The 22,339-nt window shown below is 45.2% G+C and overlaps 1 pseudogene; it reads right to left on the bottom strand.

The window, feature by feature from the left end:
* Positions 1-20,785: 20,785 nt before the first annotated feature.
* On the bottom strand, positions 20,786-21,340 carry LOC150042972 (large ribosomal subunit protein uL22 pseudogene; annotated as a pseudogene).
* Between the last annotated feature and the right edge of the window lie 999 nt (positions 21,341-22,339).

Genomic DNA, 22,339 nt, shown 5'->3' with positions numbered 1-22,339 from the left:
GAGGGTCCTGGAGGAGGAAGCGTCTCATAGGAGCTGCTGCCCTCCCTGGAGTTTGCCTAACCACATAATATACAAGGTCCGCGGCAAACATTCTCTCCAGGAAATCCAAGCCGGGCAGGATGTCCTCCTGGCAGAAGTGATGTTAGGATTTGAAAAATGGAGTTTAGTGTCCTGCAGTGTAGTATGGCATAGAATAACCAACAGCAGCATGCCAAATTTGAACAGAGGCCGTGCCGGGGAGTGGTCAGACCAAGGGAACAAGGAGACTTAGGTCTATTGTTTCTCCCGCTTGTCTACTGTTGGATTGTTTGCACCCTGAAGACATTATTGCAGACAGGCAAGAGATTCAGCCATCCACTTAGTCTTCACAGCCCAGAAAACATAGTATAAGACTCACCTTCCTTCCAACCCACTCTCCATACCTGAGGAGTAGCCAGCTCTTGGCATATCCATCCTTAATGACTCTGAAGGCACCCTGAGTCCAAGCCCTGGTGTATCAGAAGGAAGGAAGGAGCAGGGAAGGGAGGGAAGGAAGGAGGGAGGGAGTTTGAGATGATGAACTGATGTAGTAAAGCATTTTATTGAATCTTGCCTTTTAAAGTTTCCTCTTTGTGGCCCAAAGTTCCTTTCTGGGCTTTTTGTGGCTCTAGGCTTCATGGGTTGGAGGAGATAAACTTCCAGTCCAGTGGTCTTTAAGCCTCACCACAAACTAGAGTCACCTGGAAAGCTTTTTTAAAAACTCATATTTCTCACATCAGGAGCAAATAATGAGTGCTGCTTTTGTCACTTCTATAGAAGATAATCCTTACATCCTAAACAGAGCAATTAGAAAAAAAAGCCATCCAGATTGAATAGGAAGAAGTAAAATTATCTCTGTTGACAAATGACATGATTTTGTCTATAGAAAACTGTAAAGATTCCACACCAGAAAAAAAAATCTGTTGATTAAATGAATTCAGAAAAGTTGCAAGGCGCAAAATCAACATGCACAAGTAAGTTACACTTCTATACGATAAGTAAGTTCTTACAATCAAGTAAGTTCTATTTCTATACAGCAGCAATGCACAGTCTGAAAAGGAAATTAGGAATTTAGGAATTCACAATAGTATCTAGAAGAATAAAAGGCTCAAGAAGATGTGTCACAAAGGATATGAAAACCTTGTGCACTGAAAACCATCAAATATTGCTGAAAGAAATTAGAGGGGACATGCAGAAATGGAAAGACATGGCATGTTTGTGCTTTATTATTATTTTCAAAAAGCTCCCTGGTTGACTTTATGGTGAAATCTTCTAACCTATGTGAGGGCATTTGGCATCGCAGAGGGGATCTGAACTCCAGTGCTGTCTCAGTGGCCCTGCCCAGGAAGCAAACGCCAACTCTGGGCAACCTGGATAGGACCCGGGATTGGAGCAGCTGTGTGCAAAGAAGATCTCACCATAAAGCCAAATGCCCTCACGTAAGTGAGAAGCAGTAGTTGTTAGCCTTGATTTTTATTCCTTCCCCGGGAAGGAACTAACTGCCTAGCAGTGTGCATGGGGAGAGAGCTGGCAGAACCTTCCAGGCCTTTCCTTAAAGGTGGTTAGCAGAGGACAATGGCAGCAAAGGGGGGCAGAGGCACCAGCAGCTCAAGGCCAGCCTGGGAGTCAGGAGGGGCGGCTGAGGGGGGAGGGGAGGTCAGGGGGAGTGAGGAGGAGTCAGGGGGAGTCAGGGGGAGTGAGGAGGATTCAGGGGGAGTCAGGGGGAGTCAGGGGGAGTCAGGGGGAGTGAGGAGGAGTCAGGGGGAGTCAGGGGGAGTCAGGGGGAGTGAGGAGGATTCAGGAGGAGTCAGGGAGATTCTGGGGGAGTCAGGGGTGAGTGGAGACTCTGGGGGGAGTCAGGTGGAGGGGAAGGAGGAGGGGAGTGGGAGTTGGGGGAAGAGGGAGTCAGAGGGGGGCATTGGATGGGGGAAGGAGTTGGGGGGAGGAGGGAGTGGGGAGGAAGAAGCTCAAGTTGGGGTGGTACAGTAAATGGTGAGCACTGAGGTTTCAGAAGTGGAGGAGAAACATACCATCACGCTCAGTCTAGAAGCACCTACTTGATTAGTTTTAAAATAAGAACTGGTGGTGAGGCGGGAGAAGCCCATTCCTGTGTGGAGGGGATGAAGCAGGGAACAGTGACCAATATTCACCTCTCACCTCCTAACTCAGGACAGGCTGAACTCGGGTGCTGGCATACTTTAATTAAATGAGCCAGCGTGTCTTCCTCAGTGGTTGTAGTGAGAGCATTTCGGGTGTGAGGTGAGCAGGATGTGGTTCTCATCACAGCAGCTCTGTCTGCCTGGATGCTGGAGAGAGCTGTGTACCCAGAGCCGGAAGGCGCTGGTTTAATTTCGCATTCTGGGGGTAGGCGTACAGATGGGTGCCCTACCTCCTTGCCTTCTGGTTTTAGAAGCGGGAGGAGGGTGTTGAGTGAGTGCAAAACGTTTTTTAAATTGCAACTGGGTTTCTTCATAAAATACACTAGCTAGGTGCTGTTGAAACTGGGGTGTCGTCTGCACTCGGTACCACTGAGCTTCAGAAAATGTGCTAGATTTCCTTCCACTGACCTATGGGCTCAGGCCATGTGCATGCACGTGTGTGTGTGTGTGTGTGTGTGTGTGTGTGTGTGTGTGTGTGTGTGTGTGGCCGGGAAGAGCTCCTGGAGTGGGGACTGGAAAGTGAGCAAGCCTGAGCAAGGGGTCAATCCCTTTATAAGGTTACACTTGCACATGTGAACAAGAAACACACATCTGAAGACACATGTGCCAGGAGTGCAAGCCCAGCCTTTCTGGAAAGGGGACACCAGGAGAAGGGAGAGCAGGGAAGGAGTGGGCCAGCCAGGGCAGAGGTGTCACAATACCTCCTGTACTTGTGTGAAAATGGAGATGGGGAGAAAGGAAGGTGATGGAGAGGGTGTGTGTGCGCGTGTATGAGTGTGTGAGAGAAGCCGAGGGAGAGAGAATCCCACTTGAACAGTTATTTGATGGTAATACAAATAGAAATAAGCAGAGAAGGCATAGGGGCACTGAACGCCGCCATGCAGCCTCGGCTGTGTGATTCCTATTTCACAGTGGAGGAAACTGAAACTTGGAGAGCTTTCAGAAATGTGCAAGGTTTCTTAGCAAATAATAACTGGATTTGAAGCCAGTTATTTTTGGCTATAAAAGCAATGTTCTTTTTGTCATTTATCCCTGAGTCTGAAGGAGGTGAAGCCAAGATACATAATTCTTTCTATTCAGTCTTCACAGAGTTAAAATAAATCTTAGTCTCAAACTCAGAGGTGCTAAAATAAATCAACTTAATTATAACTTGAGGCCTTACGCTGTGAGGTGTTGAGTCATTTCTGCCCCACCTCAGTGGCTCGAGCCATGCCATGCTGCCTTTCAGCCTTGGTCATCTTTGGATTGTGTGTTTTTTTGGTTTTGGATTTTTGTTGTTGTTGTTCTAGTCCTGGGGCTTGAACTCAGAGCCTGGGTGCTGTCCCTAAGCTTTTTTGCTCTTGTGCCATCGCTATACTTCTGGCTCTTTTGGTGTTTAATTGGCAATAAGGGTGTCATGGACTCTCCTGCGGGGCTGGCTTCACGCCTGGGTTTTCAGATCACGTCTCCTGGGTGGCTGGGAGGGCAGCCTTGGCAGTCCTAGCCCTGGACCCAGCCTCAGGGCTGCCTCAGTCCCCAGGGCTTTATTCTGAGAAAAAGTCTCAATGCTTTCTAGAGAGCATTCCCCTCTTCTTTCTGCTGTAACAATGAGCTTACCCATTTGAAAATAACAGCTGGGGAGAAGGTCACCACGTCCAGCCCCTGAGTTCAAGATGACAGCCCCTGAGTGAGTTCAAGCCCCAGTACTGACAACAAAGAAAGGAAGCACGCATCCCTCCTATCACCATTTCTTTTTCTGTACTCTGAAAAGGTACAGAAGTGTTGCTGCTCTCTCCTCTTCAGGTGAGTCAAGAACAGTGTGCAGATCAAGTCATTTTCTCCTCTACTAGTATGGCTGCAAAACTGTTAGGTTGTGGGCAGCTTGGGAGAGCCTGCTCACAGAGCCTGCTGTGAATTTCCCTCCCTGTAAGTTGTGCGTTTCCTGTGTGTCTGTGTGGCCACTTAGTGCTGCCTCTGGCTGCCCTTGGGAAATTCACTGCTCTACCCCTCCCCCCCAAGTTGAACTGTCCCCTCACGTCACAAGATGACACCCTGACTGCGCTCAGCTGCCAGACCAATGGCAATATAGAAAGTACATTGAGAATGGATTTCCAGCCTGAGTCCCTGGTCCACTCAGGAGCCTTTCGAGCTTTCTCAGGGCTGCACAGATGGCTATTTTTCAAAAGGAATAACATTTTTTCTGCCCTGAGGATATACTTAATCTGGATGTTAGAAACGTGTCTGAGAGGAGAGAGAGAGAGGCACTGAGGAAAGCCTTGCTGGCACAATGTTTATTTGGAATGAGAGAGGGAAGAGAGGAAGCAGATGTAGAACATTCTCATGCTTTGCTTTCCACACAGCTGCTTGTGAGAGCTCCAGACCGACTGGAGGCCCACAGGCCTGTGAAAAGCAGAGCCTGGTCCACTGGAGCCGTCACGGCCACCTCCCACGTGGCCTGCTCTTGAGAATACCCAGCGTGCCACATCCAGACACTCCATGGCTGAGCTGCTCACCTGCTTTTGCATCTGCCCATGAGGGCCAATGGGTTGTTTAAGGTGCTGGCAGCATTTCATTAGGAAAGGCAGAAAATGCACACGTAAGCAACCTTATACGCCGCCACGCCTGCATCATAATTGCCTCACTCGGAGGTGATAGTGCAGGGTTATCACAACCAATACATGAGAACGTTGGCGTGCAGAGAAGGATGGGTCTCTGCCTGCAAAGGCTGCCTTCAGGATGGACCCTGGGCTGGCTTCGTGGAACCTGAGTAGGGAATGGTTTTCTACCCTGATATCGAACTCTCCTCAGGCGGGAGGAATGGCTCACTGTAACTGAATTGTGTGTGCCAGCAATGTGGTTTATGCGTTCCTTCTGGAGGCCTGGAGTTGGGTGCACTGGGCACAGGGTGCTTCTGTGAGCCACTGAGCAGAAATCCCGGGGCGTGTTTCCAGGGAGCCTCCCGTAGACTGATGTCCAGCTCTGTAGGAGGCCAGGCTGTCCCTGGGAGCCGAGTCCACTTGCTTCCCTGGCATGGTCAGGGAAGCCCAGGCATTGCCCAGTGCCCCTAGGCAGAGGGTTCTGAGGATGCAGGGGAAGTGGAAAGCCAGGCAGCCAGTACCCCATTCCCAGGCTGCTTTCTTTGCTCTGCTATCAAGGCTTCACAGATCACCCACAGCCACATGCAGTGTCTTCCTTTCTTCTGCAAAAGAAGCTTCTCTAGGCTCTGCTGGTTTCCAGGGCCTCTGACTACTGCTCAGAGCCACCTTCCTTCTCACCCACACCTCAAAGGCAGGAAACTCGCTCCCAGTCTCCTCTTGCTTCACTGGTCACCCTGCATATCCCTGATCTCACTGCCAACTCCTCCTCCCTCTGTTACATGACTGGGGTAGGGCTGGGAGTAGGGCCTAGTGGTGGAGTGCTTGCCCAGCATGCACAAAGCCCTGGATTTGATTCCTTGACACCACATACACAGAAAAAGCCAGCAGTGGTGCTATGGCTCAAGTGATAGAGCTCTAGCCTTGAGAAAGCCCAAGGGCAGAGTTCAAGCCCCAGGACTAGCAAAAACAAACAAACAAACAAACAAAACTGGTGCACTAGTTCTGGTACCTTCTTTTTCATATAGCCCAACACCAGATTCAGAACAACCAGGGTACATAACTCACACTCTAAGCCTACTAAATGAATGGATGACTACATTTGACCCCAAAGCATTTTTTAAAAAATATATGCGTCAACCCTTCAAGTTTAATTTTAAAGTTTAATTTTAATTTAAAGTTTAATTTTATGTTCTATAGAGAATGCCTAGATTTCTAATCTGCTAAATTCAAATGTACGTAATTTCCTAGGCTTCCCCCCACTTTACTCATAGAGGCACTGATGAATACATTTTGATTAGATTAGTATTTTCTTTTTCGAAAGGCAGTGTGGACTTGGATATAGCACGTGAAGCATTTTCTGGTTTGTTACGGTCTATGGTCAGGACAGCCTCTAACCCCGTGTAAGAAGCCTGGGATTTTGAACCAGCACTTGCTCCCTGGCATTGGCTGGTGGCTGTTCAGTTGGCAGAAGGCCACATGGTTAATCATGCCCTGGCTCCCCCAAATCTCTGCATTTTTAACAAGAGCCTTCATTTCCTGGGCTCAGTGGCTCAAAGTATTCTGTAGGGGAAGCATAAAGGCTGAATTTGTGGAGGGACTTGGTCATTCCTGAACAGGAGATGAGTCGCATAGCCTCCACTTGTACAAGTTCAACCAGTCAGGTTTTGTTCACAAAAAGAAGATTCTGTCAGGTGTGGTGGCTCTCGCCTGTCATCCAAGCTACTCGGAGGCTGAGATCTGAGGATCACAGCTCAAAGCCAAACTAGGCACAAAAATCTGTGGGGTTCTTTCTCTAGTTAACCGCCAGGAAACCAGATGTGGCACTGTGGCTCACGTGGTGGAGTGGTAGCCTTGCATTGAAGAGCTCATCCTCTGTCTTGTAGCCTGGTTCTGTTTCACGTCCACTTTGTCTTTCATGGAGGTGAATGTCCAAGGACAATCAGCAATGACTTCATCTCTCTGTTCTTGCTCCTCTGCCTCACTTCACAGTTTTGAATGGTCAATGAGTGAATGAAGGAGTGAATGGTGATACCCTTGTTGGCTTACTCAGAGATTACAAAAAAAAGGTAACTGGATATTACCATACAGAGTTTCCACAGTGTAAATTCAGCTCCTTTTAAAGTTAGTAGAGCATGGCAGGTGAACAAGATAAATTTAGCAAAGCTTTTAGAATTGTGTAAAAGAGAAGACATTAAGTCAATGTAGATTATTGTAGCAAGCCCAGAAAAAAAAATCCCTGCTGACTTTTATGTACTTAAATGAGAGCTATTCTTACAATGACTTTAATGATTCATTTGTGTTACATCATCTGCCTTAATGGCTAGGACGATCTTCCTTCTGAGCGTGAGAGGAAGGCGTGGATGGCGGCTACTCAGGCCAGAGTGGTGACCCACAGGGCAAGCTCTGCGGTGGCCCAGCAACGTCACGTCAGTGTGGAAGTTACAAGCAGCCCACCCAGAGAACGGAACCCATGGCTGGCGCATACCAAGAAATGTACCCTTATTATTTTGCCTGGTAGGAAAAATTATGAAATATTCATAAAACTGTGCATGATACGAGGAGATGGGCTCTCTCAGAACCTGTGTGGAGAGACAGTGTATCGGTCCAGGCTTCCGGGGGAGCCACCTCAAAGATGTAGAAGATGAGCCAGAATTTGATGTGTATTTACTCTGACCAGGAAATTATAATCGTAGGAAAAATATCCCACTGATACATCAACATATGAGATGCATGCATGCATCACACACTCATGCATCAACCTGTGGAAAGAGGAGCCGGGAGGGCAGCCCCTTCCCGGACAGGCCGTCCCCCACCTAAGGCGTTGCAGAACCGCTGAGCACAGTGAAAATCTCCAGGAAGACCTACAATATAGGAGCCACAACAGTTCCATTTAAACACAGAGCTCAACTGAAAACCCATGTGTGGTCCTGTGTTTCAGTGGCGTCAGCACACAGGCCCCGCCTTCCTGCTCACACAACGCCCCAGTGCTTCTATAACCAGCACAGCTGTTCCTAAAAATCCCTAAAATTGGGTGTCAGATTTACCTTTCACCACTAAAACAAAGGCTCCTCTTGGCCCGGGGTTTTATGTTCAGTCTTCCCAGGCTTTCTTGCAAGAGTCTTAAGAATAATATTCAATTTTCGTGTCTAAGTTTTCTAGCTGTTTTGACAAATTTTCTATTAGCCCATTTTATTTTCTTTTGTGAATTTGGAAATGATGGCACTGTTGTATCCTGTCAACAGATAGCTTCTCTGCTGGTATGCACAAAGACGTTTTCCTCCACTCCCTAGCTCTCATGTCCACAAGATGAACTCTGAGCAGTTCTTCCTTCTCCCTTCCATCTCCTCCACCCAGGCCTTCCCGGCAGTGGTCAGAGGCCCTTGTTCTCTGCAGTCTGGGATCACTTAGCATTTTGAGGTACGCTGATAAAGTAGCTTTTGCAGCGAGCTGGAAAAAGGCCCTGTTTAACACGCACATTACAGATCCCGGTGAGTCTATCATTATGTAAATATCCATATTTGCATTTATCAAATAACAGTGTTTATGGGGTATTTACTGTGTGAACTCCTTGACTCTTTACCACTCTCTGAGGCAAGTGCCCTTTCCTTCACTTTACAAATGAAGGAACGAAGGAATGGAAGCACAGAAAATTAGGAGTAAGTCCAAGAAAGGGGTAGGGAGGAGGAGAGGATGGGGAGGAGAAGGGAGAAACGAGGGAGGGAGGAAGAAGATTAAAACCCAAGGCCACCTCCAGGACCTGTGGTCTATGAGCCAGCCACTTGGGGGCCACCTGGGTATCTGTTAAAAATGAAGCATCTTTGACCTCTGTCCTGGAACTGGTGAAATTAAAGCTGCATTTTTAACAAAACCCTTGATGACTGATCCACGTGGAAAAGCTGAGGTATTACTCTGTCTGCTTTGGTGTGGAGCGTGGTGACAGGAGGCGTTTGCTCTTGACTGCAGGCAGGTCCAGGCAGGAGGGGGAGAGCTTTTGTCAGGAAAGGCCTCTGGAGCTCCTGAGTTTTGTTTTATTGTATTTTGTGATTTTGGTTGTTGTTTGCTTGTTTGCTAGGTATTCTGGACTTGTATCAGAACCCCTGCTTGCTAGAGGGCTGCTCTATCACTTGATCCACACTCTTGTCACCTTTTGCTTTACTTACGTTTCTAACGGTGGCTCAGGCTTTTGCCAGGGGCTGGTCTTGAACCTCAGTCACACTCACATGCTCTCTGCATCCCTGAGATTACAGATGTGCACCGCCAAGCTCGGCCACGAGGCTGCTGCTCTTTCTTAGCCATCCCGGGGCCAAGGTGAATCCTTTGGGGGCTACTTTGTAAGTAGTTTGTATTTCTCTGCTAAGAAGTAGATGATGGGGCCAGGAGTTTGGCCTAGTGGTGGAATGCTTGCCTAGCATGCATGAAGACCCAGGTTTGTTTCCTCAGTACCACATACATAGAAAAAAGTCAGAAGTGGTGTTGAGATGCAAGTGGTAGAGCTCTAGCCTTGAGAAAGTCCAAGGACAGTGCTCAGGCTCTGAGTTCAAGCCCAGGACTGGGAAAAAAATATGAGACTTTCTCTTTATCCTTAGAATTCGGCATTTTATCAAGATATGTCTTAATGTATCTTTTCTCTCATCCGTCATTCCTGGAACTCAATGAGCCCATTCAATCTGCAGACTCAGCTCTTCTCATTGCAAGGAAATGCTCTTCTAATTTGTTTAATTATTGTCTTGTCCCCATCTGTTCCTGTAGCTCCTCTGGAGCTCCTGTGATTGGCTGGTTGTGTGCCCTTGATGTGTCCTCTAAGTCTCACATCTCCCCTAAGGGCTTTCTTCTTTTTAATTTTTTATCTTCCTTTCGAAATGATTCTTCAGTGTGATTCACCACACAATTTATATATCGCCTTCAGTTTATCTACTGAATAGTTTAAATCAAATCTTTACCTCCAGGAAGCATGTGCTCAACTCTGTGTGCACAAAACTGAGAGGAGTGAGAGACAGCACACAGACACAGAGAGCAGGAGGGACAGAGCCAGACATGCACGTGGAGGTCAGAACCTCGAGGTGAGACCGACACTCCGGAGATGCAGTGGGAGGAACTGTGCTGGTTTCCTCGTATGGGGCAAGTTTCAAAGTCTGAGCCTGCACTCATCCAGATGAATGTGAAATGCAGTGGATTTCCACTGAAGTGGCTTCGCACACTTCCAGTTGAATTGTAACGGCAGGAGAATTACTTTGTGCAGGTTTCCCCTTACCTGAAGTTTCATCCAGTCATCCATTTACTCTTTTACCTAAACTATGTGCACTGCATCATGCATACAACCTGACATGTAAGGACCAACACAATCAGATTATTGCTGCAACCCTTAGCAGTTGAAGTGTATGGTGCCGCTTTCTGTGCTTTGAAAGCCCGTTAAAGAACTCTTGACTCTAAACTTAAATATGGTATCTAAAAAGCCAGTATTTAAAGAGTGTGTTACAATTTGAGTCTTACTTCACACATCTTTTATAAAGAATCTTCTCTTGAAGTGCAGGGGATAAAATGTACATGTGTTTAATTTTTCATTGAGTCACATTCACTCAGTTTGCCACTGTTAAAATGCAATTGCAAATTTATCAAATTAATGTTACAACAAAATCAATAACTATTAGTGGGATTTTTCTTTTGTTTTTCCCCTGCATCTTTTTAACCGTTTTCTCCAAAATGCAGTGTGTTAGTGTCAGCACATCACAGAACTGACAGACTAATCAATTTTTTGCTTTTTAACATTATCTGTGGGTCCTAGATAAACATTATTTATTCATTTTTATTTGGAACCAGTTGTGCAAACTTTACTGAAGGGATTAAGATGCTATTTTATTTCTATAAATACTTCTTGTATGAGAATCACACACAGGAGAGATTTGTAACCACTGCAACTACAACACTGTGAAGAAAGGGTGTAGGAGAGACTATTCAGTTAATGTTTCTCTTTATGCCTCGTTAAGGCCTTTTTTCCCCAAGAGAGACAGCTCCAGTCTTACATTAATTAAGTCACAAGAAGAAAAGAGGCCCATGTTCTTTTATAAGTTCCATTCTGCAATGCCAAGAGGTTTGTAATGGGTGGGAAACCTGTGAGAACAGTTTGAAATGGGAAAAACTCTCTCTTAGGTCACGATGTCACACGCAATGTGTGACGTCTGAAGTCAGGACGCTGGCCCACTGTGAGAGGCCATCGTGGCTCCCACTCTGCCCGGAGCTGACATCCTGTGATTCTGATGATGAGAACTGGCAGTTATTAGAAGTGAGGTCCTTACCAAGCAGGCTTGGTCACAGGAGGAGCTTTGAATAAACACTCAAGGGAATGGCAGAAATCGAAAGGATCTTTCCCTAAAGGACAAGCCCACTGTCACTGCAAAGGGCAGAGTTCTTTATAGAGAAGAGTCCAGAGTTTGTGAGGTCTACCTTTGTCCCTTTTTTCTTTCCTTTAATTTGTAAAGACACACACACACATATATAATCCACATCTCCTTTGGAGACTTGTATAGGAATATTAAGCTTAAAACCTGCTTTTAGAGCCAACTCTGTCACTTGATCCAGCAAAGTCAAGATGGAGGAGGAGTCACTGGCACCTCTCTCTGGACACACCCTGCGGCCTCAAAGCTGTCGGGACTTCTGATGATTAAAGAGGTAACACAGGAGCCGGGAGTTTGGACTGGTGGTAGAGTGCCTGCCTAACATGCATGGAGACCTGGGTTTGATTCCTCAGTACCACATATATAGAAAAGCTGGAAGTGGTGCTGTGGCTCAAGTGGTAGAGTCAAAGGACAGTGCTCAGGCCCTGAGTTCAAGTCCCAGGCCTGGCATAAAAAAAAGAAGTAACACACACCAGGTTACCTTTCCATGATCAAATACAAATTTGGATACTTTGTCTTTCTTTTCTTATATCTTTCTCTCCCCCTCTGCATTCCTATAACTGCAAATTGTGGCTCATACATATTTCAGAATATCTGTGTTGGATAAGAGGCTGTTCCTGTGAAGCGCAGGAAAGGCAAGAATTTGCATGGTTTACAAGGAGGTTACAGTTCTCTAAATCAGGTTTATAGCACAGAGCCTCTTCCTCGGGGCCTCTCCCTTCTGTCTCTACTCTCAAGTTACACAGTGCAATTTTGCATCATGTACACTGAAGATAATGACTGTATTTGCTCATCCCTTCTCCCCTTTTCAATTTTTTTCTGTCAGTTGTGGGTCTTGAACTCAAGGCCTGGGTGCTGTCCTTGAGTGCTTTTGCGTAAAGCTAGCGCCCTACCACTTTGATCACAGCTCTACTCTGGTTTTCTAGTAGTTGATTGGAGGTAAGAATCTCACAGACTTTCCTACACAGGCTGTCTTTGAACCGTGATCCTCAGATCTCAGCCTCCTGAGTAGTTAGGATGACAGGCGTGAGCCAGCACCTGGCAGCTTTTCAATTCTTATTTGACTGCTCGGTGGCTCCTACCATACTAGCTGTGAATCCAGCTCCAGCACTGCAAATACATGAGGGGCAAGGAGAGGGAGACAGAGAGAGAAAAATGTTGAACTATTGTCAGTCTACAGTATTTTTATTACAATGTTTCTTTTTTTATTGTGGGGTAAAGTATAGAGGGCTTATAGTTACATTTGCCAGGTAGTAGGTGGGTTACTTCTCACACGTTGATACCCCTTCTCATGTTTTTGTTCCCATTTCTCTCCCCCCACCCCTCCCAATCATCTTGTTTCCCCTTCCCTTCCTTATTTCAAATAACCAAATAAATGTATATACAATACACCAGGTAACAAAGTCAGATACAGTAACTATGAGATTAACCATAAGGCCAAAAAAAGAGAAGAGAAATAACAGTACATTAAGAACAGCAATCACACAAGATAAAGCTCTTGTTTCCATATCCTAGAGTTCCTTTCATGTAGTCTCATCTTATATGACCTTTTGTACCTGGGTTTTGAACTATTGTGATCCTCTGCTAGAGTACACATCTAGAGTCGTAGATGTGTACTAATTATTACAAATGAGGGAAACCATGGAGCCTATGTTCCTTTGGGTCTGGCTTACTTCCCTTAATAAGATTTTTCCAAGTCTTTCCATTTCCTTACGAAAGGGGCGATGTCGTCCTTTCTGATTGCGGCATAGGTTTCCATTGTTGTACAATGTTTCTTGAACACACTAGGTATAAATGCCTTAGACATAGAGGTCTTACATTATCATAAAGTAAAATGAGTGTGTGAAATCCAGACAAAACTGGGAAATCCATACAATGGAAGTGTCCTGGGTAAGAGTCGACTGAATCCTCTTGTTCAGGAAGCTCCTAGAGACACCAGCAGTGATCTTTCTGCGCAGTCTCTTGGAGAAATTGGGGAAAGTATGCAAAGATGATTTGTCCAAATTGGACAAATCAAAGTCTCTTTCCATTGCCCGTCATCTCTTTCCGAGCAGCGTGACACACGGTCCCCACGGCCCCCTGAAGATTCAGGACTGTTCTTGCTGTTCTTTCCAAACACGAGACCTGGGATTTGAACTGGTCATTTGTTCTCGCAACAACAGAAAATAAACATAGGAGATGAAGCTCTGCTCTTCTCTGAGGCAGAGGGAGAGATGGGGAGGGGAACCCTGAGACTTCGTGCTGTGACTGTGGAGAGCCCCCAGCCTCCTTCAAAAGACTGCCTAGGGAAGAGTGCAGTCAAAGTAATTCATATGCATAAATTTCACAAGGAAGTCCTTTTGTACAACTAATTTACTCTAATAATTTTCAAATCAAGATAAAAAGTAACACTTTAATAAAATTAATTGGAGCCATAAGAATTGCAGGGTATGAAAAAAAAGAATTGCAGGGTATGGACTGCACATTTGAGTTATGAGGATAGAAATTATTTTTTGTGCTGGCACTGGGGCTTATACTCAGGGTTGCTCCAGGCTGGCCCTCTACCTCGTGAGCCATGCCTCCTGTGTTCTTTTATCTTTTTTAAGATTGTTTCAGTTCATGTTGGAGATCGTTTTGCTCCGAGTCTCCAGTGAACCCCTCTCCTTAGCATTCCTGCTGCATCGCCCCTCCACTGTGGATCGGGGCGTGGTCATGGGTCTTAACTTGCAGTGGCACCATGGCACCCCAGCAAACCCCTGGGGAGCACAGATGCCATGGTGTTTGGGGCTTGCCTTCCTGGAAGCAGCTTGCTTCCCAGGAGAAGCTGGTTGCTGTCAGTGGGGAAGAGGACACCTGGAGGCAGGTTTGTCAGACCGTTCTGTTTTCTTTTTCTCTTGGGGTGGCCCTCTTGTGAGAGGGCGTCACTGTGAATCCAGGCTAGCCTTGAATGCTGTGGGAAGACACCTTACCTGGCTTTGTTATACACTCTCTGTATATCAAACAGATTCATTTTTCATCCATATTTTGAAAGAATACAAAATCCAGACATTGTCCTTCATCCCAGAGTCCTCGGTGGGCAGTGGAAGTGAAAGGGAGGCGTTTGGCACCACTTCCACACCCATTTCCTTCCTTCTCTCCTCTCACAAGTAAAACGTTATTCTTACCATGGTTGAATGGGGGGGCAGTATTCTACTTCTCCATGTCTAATTCCATAAGTACGTGCTTCAATTAGCTTTTGCAAATGAAGTTGCTAAGTCCTAATTCAATTTTCTATTTTAGAAAGACCATTAATCTGGAAAACAAATAAAAATAAATTAATTTTTAATGGCTAATGTATACTTGCCCCCAAATGAGATGTAGAACATTAATATTGCCTTAAATAGAAACCATGAGCCTCCAAAGTCTTATTTTCTCTCAAAATGAGCTAATTCCTCCATGCAGCATATTGCAGGGTCAAAGTCAGGCACAGAGAAACACTAAAGCAGAGTATGTTTTGTCACCCATTGTCTTTTTGCATTTAAGACTGTAGACAATCCGATCTCCAGTTTTGACTCTAAATACTAATTTTTTCCAGTAGGCACTATTACTAGGAAGAAGTTTGATAATAAAAGTAATTTCAGAAAGCAAAGCACAATCAGACCTTAGTTAATGGGAAGGTTCAGGTGACAGGTCATTCTGGTGGATTAAATGTTGTGGTAACTAGAAGTTAACCTAGCACCCTTTCTTTAAATCTTTCCATAAACAAATCTTTCTAAAGCGTATCAGGGTCTTTCATGCCTTAGGGAGTACAGGGTGAAAGACAGAATTGACTTTTGGTGAGCAGAGTTCTTGCCGTGCCTCCAGGAAGACTGTGATGAAGTCATCCTCCAGTGAAGCTCTAGAGCTTGGGTGGGTGGGGAGTCTGCTCAACGTGAAAGGGTACCATTTGTGCCTCTGTCCTTTATTTTTACATCAAAATTGGACTGAAAATTTTCAAAATTGAGCATTCCAATTAATGGATTGGATTAAGACTGTTTCTTTATGGTCTTAATTAGGGTTCTCAGGATCATCTCTAAAGGAATATGAATGTGCAGCATGTTTTATAGTTATGGTGTGGCAGCGTCTTTTCTTTAGGAAATTCTTACCTTCACCTTGGTTGTGCTTTCTAAAACAGTAATACAGAGCTGGGAAGGTGGCTTCGTGGTAGAGTGCTGGTCTTGCACAAAAGAGGCTCAGGGACGGTCCACGCCGTGAGTCCCCAGCACTGGGGAAAAAAAGAAAAGAAAAGAATGCATCCATGTCACAGACAGGACAGCTCTACTACGTCCTGGTCCTCACTATTTGGTTATTTATTTTCACAGGCTGTAATGGTGGTGCACTAGAATTCACTTTCAGTGTTATCACAGTCATCTATTTGTTCATTCATTGGTTCATCCCTCAACCAACAGTTACAGAGGGCCTGAGATGTGCCAGCCCTGTTCGAGTGCCTTAGGTAGGGCAGAGGACACAAAGGACAAAATCCCTCTCTTCATGGAGCCTGTGGTTCGTGGGTTTTATTCTGAAGGGCTTGGAGTCCCCCGTGACTTGGTGATATATTTTTGTGAAGGTCTGCAGCACCTCGCAGCCTCAGGCCCGGGGGTGTTGCCTGGTGTCTGTTTTGTCTCTCTGGAGATTGGCTTCATCTCCTTACAGTGAGGACGTGAACTCACTCACTGTAAAAACAAAACAGCAGTTGTTACCCATAGAACACCCAGCCCCCAGTCCTGTGCAGGGCACTGCTGGACACGCTTGTTCACTGTCACACTGTGCCACAGCCCTGCACGATGCTGCTCACAAGCCCCTTTCATGAGAGGAAGTGCAAGCATGGCTGGAAGAAGATATGAAGTCACACGGGTTGTCCGGAGTCTGCTGGATCAGCTATTCTAACTGTGAAAATGGAGTCTCACTTGTGTTGGCACAGCTGTGCCAACTGGACTCATTCCACTCTCACAGTGTGATCACAAGTGAGGGCGTGCGGCAGGGGATAGTGACTAGTGTCCCAAGCTTCAGAAGTGGTGGAGATGAAATGAGAGCCAGGCATATTCCTCATGGTGTGATTCTTCACCACCGGTGTTTCGATATCTTATTCTTCCAGATGTTGCTTATAATAGTAGAAAGGAAGAACAGTATCCAGCTGTTCTGAGACTTCTGCAGCCAGACATGTCCTTCTCCGGGGGCCTGACTGTCTGAGATTGTAACCCCAAGGACAGTTTGACCAGATCAATTGGAAATATCACACCAGTGAGAATTAATCAACTGACAATGGCTAATAATGTGTATTACAAAAGCATAAATCTGACTGAGGACTGATATCTTTGACATAAATATTGAAAACCAATATAGAAAATGAGACTCACAGAAATTATCAATCTAAAATAAAACCCCAGAAATGGATCCTCTTAATAGCATTGAAATCTCTTCATCTGAACCAGGTAAATTAATAGAAATGAGATGTAAACTAGATGGGGGTTCTAATGGGAAAAAGGCAGATAGGATGAGGGGAGAGGGACCTGGTCAGAGCAGTGTGTGTGTGTGTATGTGTGTGTGTGTGTGTGTGTGTGTGTGTCTGTGTGTGTCTGTGTGTGTCTGTGTCTGTGTCTGTGTGTCTATCCCTGTGTGTCTACGTCTGTGTGTCTATGTGTGCACTGATCCTGGGCTCAAACTCTGGGCTAGCATGTGAGCACAGCTCACTTTCCAGTTTTCTGGTAGTTCATCGGAGATAAGCATCTCATAGGCTTTTCTGCCCCAGTTGGCTTCAAACAACCATCCTCAGTCTCCTGAACAGATAGGGTGAGAGGTGTGAGCCACCCATGCCTGCCCTGTCAGAAAGCTTGAGATGCAGGTATGAAAATAGAACAGTGAAACCTGATGAGCTTGTCTCAAGAAGGAGGGAGAAGAGGAGAGAGTCCCAGAGGGGGTGAATTTGATCAACATACTGAAGAATAGATATAAAAATGTCACAGTGAAACCCATGTACAGCTAATACATGCTAATAAAAACATTTTTTTTTAAATGAGCAACCCAAGAAAGTACAAGTGGGTGAAGGACTAATCAATAATGTTTAGTATGGAATATAAGTGAAACTCTTGTTGTAAACATTATATACTGACCCAAATAAAAATAATTTGAAATGCAATTGTTGAAAATAAATTGGAATTTCACTACAAAACATCAAAAACTGAGGGTTTACGTTATGATTGTGGCAGTCTCCCTGGAAAGCATGTGGTAGTTTTTCCAGGATGAAATTTATTAATGAATGTCATTGTGATGAAATTGTATTTTGATATTCTCAGGACCAAGACAGAGGTGTAGTGGGCCCCTACCCAGAGTCCATTTTCTTTCCTGTTCAGCTCTCCATTCCCTAAAATAACCCTATGTAACACATCAGTTTTGCTCACAGAATTTAAGTGGAATCTCAAATTTAATGGGACAATTGGACTTAGAAGCAATAAACAAATATTTGTGTGCATACGTTTATCACCTACTATTTGCTTCTTAGTAGTTTGGGTACTCATCCAGGAAGACTCAACCCTTGCTCTCAATGAAGTTATAATAAGGTTGGGAAAAGAGAGACAAGATGGCATAAGTGAGAATGCGAAGAATTCGTGTCAGGCAGTGAAGAAGCAGCAAGTGGAGGTGGAGGAGCCCAGCCAGCCATCCCTACGAAGTCTGCTGAAGGAGTCAGTGCGTGCAAACACTTTATTTCAAAGTTACATAAGATTTCTAACACAGAGACAGAGACCTCTAAGCAGGAAAACAAAGTCTGCCATGCAGTTTCCTGTTTGTGTTCTCCCAGAACTTCACGTCCTTTTAGCAGCTGTCCTTCTGTGTTAAGAATACTTAGTAGAGAGCCGTTTCTTCTGGAGGTGCACTTTTTGGTAAGGACTGTGTTTTATTTATCTTTGGAACTCAGCACTCATCCCACTGTTTCATGGTGGGTACTCAATAAGTGTTTGGTAAGTCAATGACTATTAAACGAGTAAGAAGAAAGCCCAAAGGGCCTTCAGAAGCCGAGATGCAAGTCTCACCAGTGCAGAGGCAACCATCTGTGGATCTACACTGGACTGTGTTGCAAAGATGACGAAGCACCATAGATTTTGCTCAGGGTAATTATGAAGTGTAGATGTGAGACTGATGACAGAAGCAGCTATCCGTTACTAACTGGGCCAGGTGCTTGGTGGGTGTTGGCTTAGTTCTTGTTCAGCCTCTGAGGACTGGCTGGAACTGACCAATTGGTGTAAACCGGATCTCCAGGGGCTGAGGAGATTAGCCAGGATCACACAGTTAGCAAGGAGCAGGTCAGGGATGGTTTACTTTGACTCAGGATGGAATCCATCCTAAGTAAGGATCACACGGCCTCTCCAGGAGGCCTGGGCAGGACGAGCTCTTGCATTGGCTTGTCAACGGTGCATCTATTTAGTGATTTAAAAATGTACATTTCCAAAGCACTGTGTGCTGTGAGCTGCTCTTCCCAATCCTGGAAGCTCCGAAGATAAGGAGAAATGTTCTGTCTGTTACCATAAAATGAAGTCTGACAATGTTCTCAATTATTCTCCATCAAATTAACTAGAAAGGTGCTGGTTTTACATGAAGAACTCAAAGGAAAGTCTCTGTTCCTTATATGATCTTTTAAAAATTATCTGAATATTCGCATTTATTATTTGACAAATGCTAGCTTCTACTATTGGGTGTTCATGATAGTAAACTGGCAAATCCTTCCATCTTTAGTAAAATGGCTCACTGTGAATTAATTTCAGCTCATTTGTGATAGCACAGCATCCATTTGCTATTCCAATAGCTATTACCTGCATCTTGACACAAATTGCTTTATAATTCAGACTTGACTTTCTGTTTTCCTGAAATAATATCCTCCGCAGTGTGAGAGTATCCCTTTCCTTCTGCCAAGAACTGGTTCCTCTGTTCTCCTGCCCTCTATGCATCCAGCCAGATCATGTGGCCACACGGAAGGTGTGAGCTGCCCTGCGTATCAGTACTATTGGGGTCTTGTCTTTTTCCAGCCGTGTCCAGCCTGCAGTCACCGCCATCTGTGGCTCTCTGGACACAGCATCTCCTGTGCCTTTACTTCATGGCTAAGTGTTGTTGTTTTTCAGCTGTGGAGGCTGAACTCAGGGCCGGGGCGCTGTCCTTCTGCCATTTGTGTACCCTCTAATAATACTTTTTCTTGTTCCCCCTTGACTCATGAGACATCGTTTAGATTTCATACACAGAAGCATCACCACATTCACCACCAGAAAATCCCCACCTGCCACTGCTCCTCCCAGGCTGGTGACATCTCTGCCTTCTACCCCTGAAGCTGATGCTCCTCATCAGCAGGAAGTAGCCAGAGTGGACTGATGCCCCTTCATAGCTCCCAAAACGCTGGCAGGCCGGGAGTCTGGCCTAGTGGTAGAGGGCTTGCCTGGCATGCACGAAGCCCTGGTTCAATTCCTCAGTACCACATACACAGAAAAAGCCAGAAGTGGTGCTGTGGCTCAAGTGGTAGAGTGCTAGATTTGCAGGGGCTTTTCTGCCTGGGCTGGCTTTGAGTAGCCCCCACAGTCAGGCTAAATACTGGTGCTATGGGACCACTTTTCTCTTTTCAGGATTGTCCATACCAATGTGAAAACCCACAGTAAAGTTGCTGCCATATTTTTCAACTATTCCCTTATTTCATGTAACAGCACCCATTTTAAGTACCTTTTAATTATGTGGTTTTGGAATTGACTGATTGCATAATGAATGAAATGAGTGACTCTGATGGGTTAATTCTAATTCTCTTATGTAGTTGACATTACCGTGTTGAACATTTAAACATTGTTTCCTTCATCCTGATCTGTAGTGTTGATAATAATGGTTCATGAGTAGGTTTCTATGTTGCTAGTTTTTTTCTTTCTTTGACACTTAGTTGCTTTATTGGAATAAAGCAGAGCAGGGAGTCCTTAGACTGAGTGTGTGTGTATGGGGGGGGGGTGCCTGTGCATGTGTGTGTGCGTGTACCTGGCCCAGTCCCTCAGCTTTTTTGCTCAAGGCTAGCATACTACCATTTGAATGACAGCTCCACTTCTGGATTTTTGGTGGTTGAGTAGAGAAAAAGAGTTCTTAGATCTGGGGGCTGGGAGTGTGGCCTAGTAGTAGAATGCTTGCTTAGCATTCGTGAAGGCCTTGGTTCGATTCCTTGGTACCACATACACAGAAAAAGCCTGAAGTGGTGCTGGGCTCAAGGGCTAGAGCTCTAGCCTTGAGAAAGCTCGATGACAGAGCTCAGGCCCTGAATTCAAGTCCCAGTGCTGGCTGAAAAAAGAAAAAGAATTCCTTAGATCTGTCTTTCTTTACAGTCTGGCTTCAAACTGTGATCCTTGGACCTTTGATCAATGGTTATCTAGTTTGTTTTCTTTGTTTTGTTGTGTTTTGTTTGCCAGTCCTAGAGCTTGAACTGAAGGCCTGGGCACTGTCCCTAAGCTTCTTTTGCTCAAGGCTAGCACTCTACCACTTGAGCCACAGTGCCACTTCTGGCCTTTTCTACTTATGTGGGTACTGAAGAATCGAACCCAGGGCTTTGTGCATGCTAGGCAAGCACTCTATTACTAAGCCACATTCCTGGCCTATCTAGTTATTTTTTTCATTTATTTGTATTTATTTTATGCTAAATTTATTCTCGTGCCATAAGTTTTTGTTTCTTCAGTTTCTTTTGGGATACCTTTTTCTTCTGTGCAACTTCCTCTTCTGGTTTAGGAACAATTTGCTTCTTCTCAGTAAGGTTCACCTCAATGTGGCACGGGGAGCTCATGGGCTCTGTAAGTTCGGCGGCGCATCTTGGGTGCTTTGTTCACCTGGATGTGTTCAATGACCAGGGAGTCTACATCTAAACCCTTCAGTTCAGCATTACTCTCTGCATTCTTAAGCATGTGCAGCAGAAACTCAGCACTCTTTTTGGGCCACCGACCCTGTGCCTGACCCCACTGTTTGGCCTGGGCAAACCTGCCAACTCCACCATTGTAATGCAGAAATGGCACACACTGTTTCTTTAATGTTTCATCTTTCAGATACTTTGTAGCTTTCTGGATATGCATCCCCTTGATGGCCTGGGCTGTTTCTCTGGTGTTCTTAAAGTGAACTCGAAGATTCGAGCCTCTTGACTTGCATGATTTTGTGGGGTTTTCTGGGTCTAGAGAGTAGTGAACCATTTTCACAGGTCACCTCAGGCTGCTTGCAGGAAGAGGAAGAGCAGGGGCTTCTCTCTAGTTATTTTTTTAAAACATTTTTATTGAGTTTTACATCATTAGTTATTTTTTAAAATCACAATTCAAGGAAATGTATATTATTCATGGTGAAGCTATATACATACACAAAACAACCTGAAGCAGAAACTTTATGAAATAGTGTCCACCTTTTCTACTGTGCTGAGCTCTCACGTATATTATTTTTTGTACATTTAATTTTTGAAATATTGAGTCAATATACCAGAGGAAGTGGGTTGTTATTCTCAAGGTCTTGGATTCACAAACTGGGCAAACAAACTTGCTCTTGGCTCTCTTCTTTCCTTCATCTCTCCTGGTTATTTTTTCCTGGAAGGAGAGCCTAAGACAAGAGTTTGGGATGCAGCTTTTTACTTTGGGAGGTGAGTCAGGTAGGAAGCAGAAATAATGGGCACAGGCACGAAGTGAGCCGGGAAGAGAAGCTCAGAGAAGCTGTGTTGTTGACCAATTGAGGCCCAAGTCCTTTGGGAAAGTCCAGAGATGCTGGGTAGATGTTTCTAAGAGTGGTTCCTCCAAAGGCTGGAGTGACTTCCACCCTCATCCCCAGACATACTCCCCTACCTGGCCTCAGAAAAATGGGGAATGAAGGCTGTTACCTGTGGATAGAATTCTCTGCTAAACCCACTGAAAGGAGGACCATGCATACGACACACTGGAACGTGGACCATGTGTAATACATGGGAATGTGGGTCGGGGGGGCACACACTGAAACATGGACCAAACATGCAACACACCGAAATGTGGCCCACGTGTGATGCACATATTATTTGCCCAGTTTTGTATTGTAGCATTCTCCTTTAATGTCATGCTATTCTTCAGAAATACAATTTAAAATGGCTTCCTCTCTATCATGAATTGTGTTTGCCTGGTATTGACAAACCTTGGCTAGCATAAATACACAATGGCTTATGTTTTTCTCATATAGTGAGATATCTGGAAGG

This window comes from Megascapheus bottae, chromosome 32, assembly GCF_031878675.1.
Source record: "Megascapheus bottae isolate mThoBot1 chromosome 32, mThoBot2.hap1, whole genome shotgun sequence".
Lineage (NCBI taxonomy): Eukaryota > Metazoa > Chordata > Mammalia > Rodentia > Geomyidae > Megascapheus > Megascapheus bottae.
Note: the sequence above shows the minus strand (reverse complement) of the source record. Positions and strands in the feature narration are given on the sequence as shown.